A 13,485-nucleotide genomic window follows, 5' to 3' on the forward strand; every position below is an offset into this window, starting at 1 on the left:
TTCTTGCTTTTCATCACTCTGAATATTTCTTGTCACTCCTTTCTGGCCTGCAAAGTTTCTCTCACTTTTTTTTTTTTTTCTCAAATCTTTATTGTTGGATGTAAAATGTATTACAGATGTTCCACATTTTTCCCCTGTTGACCCCCTCCTCCCCACTCCCGCCCCCCTCCCACCTTTTCCCACACTATTGTCTGTGTCCATTGGTTATGCATATAAGTTCCTTGGTTTATTTCTTCCCACCCACCCCAACCCCTTTCATTTGAGGTTTGTCAGTCTAGCAATGAATTTGTGCTTCTTAATCCCTTCACCTTTTTCACGCATTCCCCCAACCCCTCTCCCAACTGGCAACTAACAAAATGTTCTCTGTATCTATGAGAATGTTTCTGTTCAACCTGTTCATTTTGTTTGTCGATTCCATTGTTGATAGATCTGTATTTATTGCCATTTTGTTTGTTCATACATTTTATCTTTTTCTTCAAAAAGACCCTTCATCATTTCATATAATAACGGTTTGTAGTGATGAACTCCTTTAACTTTTTCTTGTCTGGGAAACTCTTTATATGGCCATCGATTCTAAAGGACAACTTTACAGATAGAGTATTCTTGGTTGTAGGTTCTTGCTTTTCATCACTCTGAATATTTCTTGCCACTCCCTTCTGGCCTGCAAAGTTTCTTTTGAGAAATCAGCTGATAGCCTAATGGGAACTCCCTTGTAGGTAACTAGCTGCCTTTCTCTTGCTGCTTTTAAGATTCTCTCTTTGTCTTGAACCTTTTGCATTTTGATGATGATATGTCTTGGTGTGGGCCTCTTGGGGTTCATCTTGTTTGGGACTCTCTGTGCTTCCTGGACTTGTATGTCTGTTTCCTTCACCAAGTTAGGAAAGTTTTATGCCATTATTGTTTCAAACAGGTTTTCGATTTCTTGTTCTCTCTCTCCTCCTTCTGGCACCCGCAAGATGTGAATGTTGGGCATGCTTGAAGTTTTCCCAGAGGCTCCTTACACTATCCTCAAGTTTTGGATTCTTTTTTCTTTTTGCTGTTCTGATTGGGCATTTTTTTGCTTCCTTATATTCCAAATCGATGGTTTGCTTCTTGGCTTTGCCTACTCTACTATTGAATCTGTGTAAATTATTCTTAATTCAGTTAGTGCCTCCTTCATTTCTGACTGGTCCTTTTTTATGCTTTTGAGGCCCTCACTATGTTCACTGAGGTTCTCACTAAGCCCCCTCTTCAGCCCTCGCTCCAATGCAAGACAGCTCAGTTCTTCCCCGTATATCTCTGGTGCCCCTCGAGCTGCCTCCCCTCCAAACTTAGAGGGAGCAAGTCTGAGTAAGTTCCTGCACGGGCCCTTTAAGGAGCTGCCTGGGGCTCCAGCTGCTTCAGCCTCCCTAAGCCTCAGTTTCTGCTGGTTTTTCCAGCCAGAAGTTATGGGGACTTCTCTTTCTGGTACTGGAACCCTGAGCAGGGCGCCTGGTGTGGAATGGGGACCCCTCAGTCCTCAGGGAGGACCTTCCCAGCCGAGGTGTCCTCCTAATTTTTATTCCACCACACGTGGGTGTGGGACCAGCCCATTGCGCCTCCACCCCTCCTACCAGTCTCAATGTGGCTGCTGCTTCAATTTCGTAGTTGTAGGACTTCCATTCAGCTTGATTTCAGGCGGTTTTGAATGATGGTTGTTCTGTAGTTTAGTTGTAATTTTGATGTGGTTGTGGGAGGACGTGATACCGTGTTTACTTACGCCACCGTCTTAACTGGATGTCAAGTTATTGTTATTTATTTAACCAGTTTTCACTCTTCTTTCCTCTGGTTCTAGCCCAGTTTTTCATATGATATGTTCTGCATACAGATTAAACAAATAGGAAGATAAAATGCACCCTATTCTGACACATTTGCCTCTAGGAGATCATTATGTCTCCATATTCTGTCAGGGCAGTGGCTTCCTGTTCAAGATACAGCTTATACATCAGGATAATTGAATACTGAAGTACACCCATTTCTTTCAGAGCAACAAATAGCTTTTCTTTTCTTTTTTTTTTTTTAAAGTAGTAGTAGTTCCCTGGCCGTTTTTGTTCAGCAGTTGGAGCATTGGCCTGCGGACCAGAGAGTCCTGGGTTCAGTTCCCGCTAGGGGCACGTACAAAAAATAAAATGAAATAAATAAATAAATAAATAAATAAAGTAGTACTAGTGTCTCAAGAGGAAGTTTATTATGCACACATCACATTTTCAATTCAAGAAGATTAAGGCCATCCATTTTCGCATTGGCAAACTATAATCTGTGTAAAACACCAGGTATGTTTCTTTAAGGTATTTAAGTGTGAGGGATATTCAGAATGAAAGAAGGTTCAAAATTAACGCTAGTTATTTTAATTTCATTCCATTCACTGTTTGAGAGTTGTATTTTGCACTCATATTTGAGTAAGAAACTTTCTTGCCTCATACAACAAAAGAAGTCACATCAAATGTTGGTAAATTGTAAAATGTTTCTTATAAATTTTCACCCAAACTTCAGAATTGTACTCACAACACATACATATTTTACAATTGGGCAATGTAGCCCGGGTGGTGTGGCTCAGTGGTTAAGTGTTAACCCATGCACCAAGAGGTCGTTGGTTCGATTCCTGGTCAGGGCACATGCTCAGTTTGTGGACCCGATCCCCAGTGTGGGGCATGCAGGTGGCAGCCAGTCCATGTTCTCTCTCATCGATGTTTCTATGTCTCTCTCCTATCCTCTCTCTCTGAAACCAATAAAGAAAAAAAAATTAAAGAAATAAAATAAAATTGTATCCAGTCTATCAGTTACACTTGGGTTCAGAGTAGACAAGGATGCCAAAGATATGAGTATTGCCCTTTTACAGAGATTAATGATGGGGCTGAACAGTGATCAGGTCCAGGTGGAAAAGAGAGGCAATGGGAGTTGCAGCTGTTTGTGCCAACCCACTGTCATATGCCAATAGCTGGAGAACAAATTTGGTATAAATCCCCAGGAGCTACTGTCAGTTAATGTGAGCATCCCAGGAATACATACCAAATAATAACCTACTTTCCCAATTCTATTATGGGAAATTTCAAAGTCAATCCCTGTGAAGTGGGATCAGAAACGCAACCCGAAGCTTTTCATGATTAACACAATCAAAGGCTTTATTATAGTTTATAAAACATAGACTAATGTAATGAAATTTTTTGGATCACTCTAGTATCTAGAATCCAGTTCGAACATCTGACATTTCTTACTCCACATAAGGTAGAATCCTTTATTGTATCACCTTGCTTTTGTGGGAAATTAGAGTAATGGTCCCATCGTTACTGTACTTCTTGGCATCTCCTTTCTTTCTTTCTTTCTTTTAATGTTGTTAATATTTTTTTATTGGTGTTTATTTTTTTATTTTTATTTTTTTTTATCCTCACTCGAGGATATTTTTCCATTTTTTGTACAGATAGAATGGGAGGGAGAGAAAGGAAGGGAGAGAGAGAAACATCGATGTGAAGGGACACATCGAGTGGCTGCCACCCACACGACCAACCAGGGCCGGGGACAAACTGCAACCGAAATACGTGCCCTTAGCGGGAACCGAACCCAGGTCTCTCTGGACCGCAGGCCGACGCTCTAACCGCTGAGCCAAACTGGCCAGGGCTATTTTTTCCTTTTTAAACTTATCTTTATTGTTGAATGTATTACAGATGTTCCTCCCCCCACTTAATCCTTTCTTCCCTATTCCCACCCCCCTCCTGCCTTCCCAACTCTATTGTCTGTGTCTGTTGGTTATGCATATATGCATATAAGTTCTTTGGTTTCTCACTTCCCGCCCCACCTCCCTTTGAGGTTCATCAGTTTAATAACCAATTTGTACTTCTTAATTCCTTCATCTTTTTCACCCAACCCCCCTCCCATGTGGCAACCAACTAAAAGTTCTCTGAATCCATGCGTCTCTTTATGTTCTGCTTGCCCATTTTGTTTATAGATTTGATTATTGATAGATAGGTATTTATTGCCATTTTATTGTTCATACTTTTTTATCTTCTTAAAGAAAACCCGTCAACATTTCATATAATACTGGTTTGGTGGTGATGAACTCCTTTGGCTTTTCCTTGTCCGTAAAATTCTTTATATGGCCATCGATTCTAAATGACAGCTCTGCAGGATAGAGTAATCTTGGTTGTAGGTCCTTGCTTTTAATCACTTTAAACATTTCTTACCACTTCCTTCTGGCCTGCAAAGTTTCTTTTGAGATATTGGCTGACTGTCTTATGGGAGCTCCATAGTAGGTAACTAACTGCTTTTCTCTTTCTGCTTTTAAGATTCTCTCTTTGTCTTTAACTTCTGGCATTTGGATGATGATGTGTCTTGGTGTGGACCTATTTGGGTTTATCTTGTTTGGGACTTTCTGTGCTTCCTGGACTTGTATGTCTGTTCCCTTCACCAAGTTAGGGTAGTTTTCTGTCATTATTGTTTCAAATAGGTTTTTAATTTCTTGTTCTCCTTCTCTTCTCCTTCGGGCACCCCCTTGATGTGAATGTTGGTACACTTGAGATTGTCCCAAAGACTTTTTTTTTATCCTCACCTGAGGACATTTTTCCATATTTTGTTCAGATAGAGTGGGAGGGAGAGAGAGAGGGAGAGAGAGAGAGAGAGAGAGAGAGAGAGAGAGAGAGAGAGAAACATCGACGTGAAAGGGACACAGCGAGTGGTTGCCACCCGCATGACCCAACCAGGGCCGGGGACAAACTGCAATTAGCGGGAACCGAACCCGGGTCTCTCTGGACTGCAGGTCGATGCTCTAAGTGCTGAGCCAAACTGGCTAGGGCCTGCAGACTTTTAATACTATCTTCAGTGTTTTGGATTCTTTTTTCTTTTTGTTGTTCTGATTGGGTGTTTTTTGCTTCCTTATATTCTAAATCCATGTTTGCTTCTTGACTTCACGTACTCTACTATTGATTCGCTGTAAATTATTCTTTATTTCAGTTAGTACGTCCTTCATTTCTGACTGGTCTTTTATTATGCTTTTGAGGTCCTCACGAAGTTCCTTGAAATTCTCACTAAGTTCATTGAGCATCCTTATGAGCAGTGTTTTGAACTCTGCATCTGTTAGATTGTTTATCTCTGTTTTGTTTAGTTCTTTTCCTGGAGTTTTGCTCTGTTCTTTCATTTGGGACATGTTTCTTTGTCTCCTCATTTTGGCTACCTCCTTGTGTTTGTTTCTGTGTAGAGTTGCTATGTCTACTAGGCTTCCAAGGGTGGCCTGTTGTAGTAGGTGTCCTGTAGGGTCTGGCATCTGCTTTCTTTTTTTTTTTAATCCTCACCCAAGGACATTTTTCCATTTTTTGTTCAGGTAGAGTGGGAGGGAGAGAGAGGAACAGAGAGAGAGAGAAACATCGATGTGAAAGGAACACATCGAGTGGCTGCCACCCGCACAACCTACCAGGGCCGGGGACAAACTGCAACCGAGGTACGTGCCCTTAGCGGGAACCGACCCCGGGTCTCTCAGGACTGCAGGCCGACGCTCTAACTGCTGAACCAAACTGGCCAGGGCTGCTTTCTTAATGATACAGCTATATATTGAACATTCCCAGTCTGTAGGCTGTATTTTTTCTCTTCATATTTTTGACATATTCTTGTTAGGATTTTAACAGATTCGGTCTCTGTGGCTTGAAATAATTCTATTGTATCTCATCTACCCTGGGTAATGTATTTCTTCTCAATACTTTTTTTTTTTCCTTTGTCCTCACTCGAGGACATTTTCCCATTTTTTGTTCAGGTAGCGTGGGAGGGAAAGAGAGGGAGAGAGAGAGAGAAACATCGATGTGAAAGGGACACATCGAGTGGCTGCCTCCCGCATGACCCAACCAGGGCCGGGGACAAACTGCAACCAAGGCATGTGCCCTTAGTGGGAACCGAACCCAGGTCTCTCTGGACCACAGGCCGATGCTCTAACTGCTGAGCCAAACCGGCCAGGGCTGAGGGCAGTTTTTTTACTTCTCTTTTTAGAAGTATAGACTCTTCCTCATAGTAATGGTCTTCAAAGGTAGCTGTCATCTTTTTGTTTTTTCTGTATAGATTTTCATTGTGCTGTTTTTACCCTCCTTTTTTTTTGCTCATGGTCAGATAATGTACTTCCTTGTTGGTTAGTTCAGCATTCCTAATCTTGGTTTGAATTTCCCTTTCATTTTTTTAATCTTCTGGTAGAGATCTCCTGTTTCCCCTTTATTGTTGTACTCTTCTGTCTCCTTCTCTTTATCTTTATGTGCTAATTGTTGAGAAACTGAATTCGGGATTCTAACTCTGCTTTTGTCACCTTTTACTTTTGCCTCTCATCTGTCTAACAATTTTCAGTGCTCCATCATCCATCTCAATTTTTCATCCCTTTTTACTTCTTTCATTGTCTGTTTGATATTAACAATTTGTGATAATAACAGTACCACAATCTGTTCCTGGTCTTGTTTTGGCAGAAAGAATGCAGCTAGCTTCTCCTTTTCCTGCTTTCAGTTACAAAGTCCAATTTTTTTTTTCTTTTTATTTAAATCCTCATGCGAGGATATTTTCCTATTTATCTTCTTCAGGTAGAGAGAGAGGGAGAGAAAAGGAGAGAGAGAAACATCAATGTGAGAGGGACACATTGACTGGTTGCCTTCCATATGACCCGACCAGGCCCGAGGACGAACTGCAACCGAGGTATGTGCCCTTGGCCGGAATCGAACCCAGGATTCATTGGTCTGCAGGCTGACGCTCTACTGCTGAGCCAAACCAGCCAGGGCACAAAATCCATTTGATTTCTGTATTAGCCATCCCATGATGTCCATTTACACAGTCATCTTTTATGTTAATAGAAGAATATGTTTACATTGGACAAGTCATAGATTTGACAGAAATCTACAAGCCAATCTCTTGTTCCATTTCTTAACCTCTAGTCCACATTTTTTGATGATATTTGATTCTGCTCTGTTTCCTACTTTTTTTTTTTTTTATCCTCACCCAAGGACATTTTTCCATTTTTTGTTCAGATAGAGTGGGAGGGAGAGAGAGGAAGAGAGAGAGAGAGAGAAACATCGATGTGAAGGGACACATCGAGTGGCTGCCACCCGCATGACCAACCAGGGCCGGGGAGAAGCTGCAACCGAGATGCGTGCCCTTAGCGGGAACCGAACCCGGGTCTCTCTGTACCGCAGGCCGACGCTCCAACCGCTGAGCCAAACTGGCCAGGGCTCTGTTTCCTACTTTTGCATTCTAGTCACCTATAATTGTCAGCATGTCTTGTTGTGGTGTGTTATTAAATCTTGGATACTTGTGTAAAAGCTTTCCATTTTTCCCTGGCTGGTATGGTTCACTGGTTAGAACTTTGGCTTGAGCACTGAAGGGTCTCAGGTTTGATTCCCCTTCAAAGGCACATACCTGGCTTGCAAGTTCACTCTCTGGCCCCTGTCAGGGCTAGTGTGGGAGGCAACCAGTCGATGTGTCTCTCTCACATTGATGTTTCTCTCTCTTTCTATCTCCCCTTCCTTCCCTACCTTCTACTCTCTTTAAAAAAAAAAATGGAAAAAAATATCCTTGGGGAGGATTAACAACAACAACAAAAAGCTTTCAAGTTCATCTTCAACCTCTATGGTTGGAACATAGACCTGAATGATGGTTATGTTCATCAGGTTTTCTGGAAGTCTGATTGATATTATTTGGTCAGACCTTGCATTGTAACCCCTAACTTTCTGTGCTGTATCTTGTCTCAGTATTGAAGCCACCTCATTTCTTCTGAGTTTGTCATTTTCAAGAACACTTTGTAGTTGCCCACCTGGCAATATTGCATTCCAGTCCATTTTAGTTCGAAAACTGCAGGCATTGCAGTGTTTAGACATTCCATTTCTTGCTTTATAATTTCTAGTTTACCTTGGTTCATGCTTCTCATGTTCCTAGTTCTGATTGTGTACGTTATGCATCATTGTATTTTCCTTTTGCCTTTGTGCACATCAGCTGTTAGATGTCATTTCGACATTGATCTGGTTGTGTCATTAGCAACAGTGTTCTTCCCTAGTAACTGATTACTTTCCGATTTGGCAGTCTTATCTTTCAGCACTATCTCATATTTCATTTTGGACGGTCTCATTATATTGTTTTCAAGGTAGAATGAAAGATGTTTAAAAAGGAAAGAAGAAAATGCAATAGTGGCTTACTAGTCACTGTCCTCTGCTTTGCATTGTGTGGGTCGAAACCACATGTGCTTGGGTCTGTGGTGTTGCAATCACCAAACACATATGAGATGTATGGGACCCTGTGGGTATTTGTAAAGTATCCTTTTATAGTATAAGAAGGTGTTTTGTATTTTATATCCTCAATAAGAAACGCCTGTTGTATACTATGAATACATTTATTTTATTATATTTATATATAATCATGTACATAATTTCTACTAATTTTTGTATCTCCTTATCATTGAACTTTTTAATATTTTAAAAGAAGTTCTACCATAGAATTTGTGTTTTGGTTGAATCTAACTGGTTTCTCAGAATTTTCTCAGTACATTATATTTAAGTTTATTATTATTATTATTTTCTTTATTGATTTTTTAGAAAAAGAGGAAGGGAGAGGGAGAGAGAGATAGAAACATTGATGAGTGAGACCATCAACTGGCCACCTCCTGCATGACCCCCCCCCCCCAGGGATCCGGCCCATAACCTGGACATGTGTCCTGACTGGGAATGGAACTGGCGACCTCTTGGTGCATGGTTTGATGCTCAACCACTGAGCCACACCTGCTGGGCATTATATTGTATTTTAGAACCCCCAATTTTTTATGGTGTTTAGCATCATTTGGTGTTTACTTGGTCTATTTCTAGTTTTTCTTTTATAGTCCTCATCCGAGGATATTTTTCTATTTATCTTCAGATAGAGAGGGAGAGAAAGGGAGAGAGAAACACTGATATGAGAGGGACACATCGACTGGTTGCCTCCCACACAGCTCTAACCAGGGCCAGGGACGAACCACAACCGAGGTACGTGCCCTTGGCTGGAATCAAACCCAGGACTTATTGGTCCGCAGGCCGATCCTCTACTGCTTAGCTAAACCAGCCAGGGCTGTTTTTTTTTTTTTTTTTTTTTTAATGCTAAATAACTTTATAAGTATTTTTAGACATTTTCCACAGATAATAGATCTTGACAAAATTTTGTCAAGATTTTTTTTTTTGTATTCTCACCTGAGGACATTTTTGCATTTATCTTCAGATAGAGCGGGAGGGAGAGAGGGAGGAAGAGGGAGAGAAACATCGATATGAGAGAGACACATCGAGTGGCTGCCACCCACATGACCCCAATCGGGGCTACGAACAAACTGCAGCTGAGGTATGTGACCTTAGTGGGAACTGAATCTGGGTCTCTCTGGTCTGTGTGCCGACTCTCTAACTGCTGACCCAAACCGGCCAGGGCTTTGGTAACATTTTTTTATCCTCAGCCGAGGACATTTTTGCATCTATCTTGAGACAGAGCAGGAGGGCAAGAGGGAGGAAGAGAGAGAGAGAAACATCGAGTGATTGCCACCCACACGTCCCCAATCAGGTCTGCGGACGAACTGCAACCAAGGTACGTGATCTTACTGGGAACCGAACCCGGGCCTCTCTCGAGAGTCCGTGGGCTGACGCTCTAACTGCTGAGCCAAATAGGCCAGGGCTTGTTAACATTTAAAAAAATATATTTTTATTGATTTTTTTTAGAGGGAGAGGAAGGGAGGGGAAGAGAGAGATGGGGAAACATTGATTAGAGAGAAACATTGATTGACTGTCTCCTGCATGACCCCTACTGGGAGTTGCCCACAACCTGTGCATGTGCCCTGATCGGGAATTGAACTGGCAACCACTTGGCGCATGGGTGGACAGTCAACCACTGAGCCACACTGGCCGGGCTTTTGTCAACATTTTTAAAAGATACTTCCACCAGGTGTGGAATTTTAGGGAGAAATTTTTTTTTTCACTTTCACTATTTTAAAGATGTTGTTCTACTGTCTTTTAGCTTGCATCGCTTTGAATGAGAATGCTGCTATCATTCTTATCTTTGTTCTTGACATAAATTGTATTTTTTTTCTGTTGCTTTAACTTTTCATTATTACTGATTTTTAAGTAAATTATATGTGGCTTGGTGTAGTTGTGTTTATGTTTTTTGTGTGCTTGGCATTCATTGAACTTCTCAAATCTATGGGTTTATAAGTTTTATCAAATTTAGAAAATTTAACTCTTATTTCTTCAAATATGTTTTCTCTTCCTCTTCCCTCTCTTACGGAGATTCAGTAACAATTATGTTACATGGTTTGTCCTTTTTATTCTTAAGTGGTTTTTTCCTCGATAGTTTCTATGGCTGTGTCTTCACATGTACTGATTTTTCTTTTTATGGTGTCTAATATACTGTTAATTTCATGTAGAGATATTTTTATCTGTAGAAGCTGGTTATATTTCCCATGGTCTTGAACATGCTCAGTCTATCTTCTAGCTTGTTAAGGATATGGAATATAGTTAGAATAACTGTTTTAATGTTCTTGTGTACTAATTTTATAATTTATATCATTTCTACATTGCTTTTAATTGATTGACAGATTGATCTCCTATACATCTCTGATGATTTTGCTTTTACTTTGTATTCCTGATGTTTTATTGGATGCATGCTGGATATTTTATTCTTAGAAATATCATTGAGCTTTATTCTGGGCATAAATTACTTGGAAACAATTTTATTCTGTCCAGGCTTGCTTTGTTAGGTGGAATCAGAGCAGCTTTTATTCTAGGACTAATTGTCCCTATTACTAAGTCACTATACTTCTGTGCTGATTTCCCATGAATTTGAAGGTTCATGAGTTATTATTTTTCCATTTTCACCTTGTTCTCTCACACATAGGGGCTGTTCAGTATTCAGCTGAACATTCAAAGGACCTTCTGCAGATCTTAGTGTTCCTTTTTCTGTGGTACTCTGTCTTGCAAAATTTAGTCACCTGTATAGAGTCTTGCCAGACTCTCAGCTCTTTCTTCCTTAGCTCATGGAGACTGCTGGGGTCTGCCTGGCTTCTCCCTTTCCTGACCATGGCTAAGAATATCTTACCAAGGCACTAAGCTAGGACAGTTAATTATAGTTTCTTCTCTCTCAGGAATCACTCTCCTGTGCTACCTGATGTCTAAGTGTTTGACAACCATTGTGTTATATTGTTTGCCTGGTTTTCTAGGCAAATTTCGCTTATTTTAAATATTAATAAACAGTGACCTGGCCCAGCCGGTGTGGCTCAGTGGTTGAGCATCGACCTATGCACCAAGAGGTCGCCGGTTCGATTCCAAGTCAGGGCACATGCCCAGGTTGTGGGCCTGATCCCCAGTGGGGAGAATGCAGGAGGCGGCCAGTCGATATTCTCTCTCATTGATATTTCTATCTCTCTCTCCCTCTTTCTTCCACTCTGTCTTTCTCTAATATCAATAAAGAAAAAAAAAGTTTAAAACAAACAAAAAAACAGTGACCTGTTACTCTCCTCCAATGCTATATCATTTTGTACTCTAGTTAAGATATGAGAGTGCTTACTTCCCTACTGTCTTGTCAACAATTGTTGATATCAATTTTTTAAACATAATTTTATGGGTCAAAGTGATAAAAGTTTGTTTTAATATTATCCCGATTATTACTGAGGTTGATTTTTTCATATGCTCTCTTACTCATCTATTTAGAGCCTTTATTTATTTTTCTGTTGGGGTTTTGGTCTTTATTTGTTGAAGCTCTTTTTGTATTATGGATATTAATGCCTCTGTATATATATTGCCAGTATTGTCTTCTAGTTTGTCCTTTGCTTTTGTTTGTTTTTTCATTAAACAGAAATTATAGATTTATCAGTCTTTTCTCTTAGAGTATATGTGTTTAGTGTCCTGTGATTAAATATCTGTGTTCTAAGGCATATAATTAATGGGTTAGGAAGCCAGCGTTTTTTGTTTGTTTGTTTGTTTGTTTTGTTTTTGCTGCTCTTGTTTATTCTTAATAACTTTTAATGAATCTAATTTTTCTTAGGGTTATTTTTAATCTGCGTAATCATTCTCCTATTTACAATTCTTGTTTGGGGAGAAGCACAGTGACTATAGATAAATTTCTGAATGGGCTCATGATTATGAAATAGGAAGTTAATTACTTTTAATGTTCTGAGTTTAAGAATATATAGTTGTATATGAAGGTAGACTTGTGTGTATGTATGAATTTATATATGGTTTTCCACTCTCTGTTGAAATATCTTTATGTATTTCTTTATCTTTTCTTTCCTTTTCTAGTTATTTATCATTTGACCAATTATGGCAATCTGCCTTATACCAAAGATTATTTTAAAAGTAGGAATGCTTTTTTTTTTTTTTTAATTTTATTTTTCAATTACAATTTACATTCAGTATTATTTTGTATTACTTTCAGGTGTACACTATAGTGGTTAGACAACCATACACTTTATTCAGTGTTCTGCCAGATATTTCCAGTACCTGCCTGATGCCATATATAGTTATCACAGTGTTATTGACTACATTCCCTATGCTGTACTTTATATCTCTATTACTATTTTGTTACTACCAATTTATACTTCTTAATCCCTTTACCCCTTTTACCCACTCCCCCAAACCCCCTTCTCTTTGCAACCACCATCTATTCTCTGTGTCTGTGAGTCTGTTTCAGTTTTATTTGTTTGTTTATTTTCCACATATAAGTGTGATCACATGGTATTTGTCTTTTTTTGACTGACTTATTTCACTTAGCATAATACCCTATAGGTCCATTCATGTTGTTGCAAATGGTAAGATTTCATTCTTTTTTATGGCCAAGTAATGTTCCATTGTATATATGTACTACAACATTTTTATTTACTTATCTATTAATGGGCACTTAGATTGCTTCTATATCTTAGCTATTGTAAATTACACTACAGTGAACAACAGGGTGCATATGGATGGATGCTTTTTAATTAAGGGTATATGGCCCTGTCTGATTTGGCTTAGCCGTTATAGCGTTGGCCTGCCGACCAAAGATTCGTGGGTTCATTTCCAGTCAAGGGCATGTACCTTGGTTGTGGTTGGGTCCCAAGCCCTGGTCATGGTCATTTGGGAGGCAACCCAGTCGATGTGTCTCTGTCACATTGATGTTTCTCTCTTTCTCTCTCTCTCTCTCCCTCCCTCCCTGCCTCCCACTCTATCTGAAGATAAATGGAAAAATATCCTTGGGTGAGGATTTAGAAAAAAAAAATTAAAGATATATGGTCTACTTGGGAAGATAATTGTGATATAAGAGGGCTGGGAGTCATAAAAAAAAAGGCTTAATGGGAGAAGGAGGACTTGAAGCTGGATGTTTTTGAAGTGGCTAGGCTTATGTATATTTTTATTTTGGTTTTAAGTTTCATGAAGGTAGGCTTAATATATCAAGTGGTTACTTATTCTCATATTAATTGCTTAAAATATTGAAGAGAAAAGCATCTTTATCCTATGTTGTCCTCTATTCTGTCCTGGGTTAGAG

General features: G+C 39.7%; 1 protein-coding gene across 8 annotated transcripts in view; it reads left to right on the forward strand.

Annotated features, from left to right (window-relative positions):
- UPF2 (UPF2 regulator of nonsense mediated mRNA decay) overlaps window positions 1-13,485 on the forward strand; it is a 121,869-nt gene that overhangs the window by 27,843 nt on the left and 80,541 nt on the right. The window lies entirely within an intron of this gene.

This window comes from Molossus molossus, unplaced genomic scaffold, assembly GCF_014108415.1.
Source record: "Molossus molossus isolate mMolMol1 unplaced genomic scaffold, mMolMol1.p scaffold_m16_p_1, whole genome shotgun sequence".
Lineage (NCBI taxonomy): Eukaryota > Metazoa > Chordata > Mammalia > Chiroptera > Molossidae > Molossus > Molossus molossus.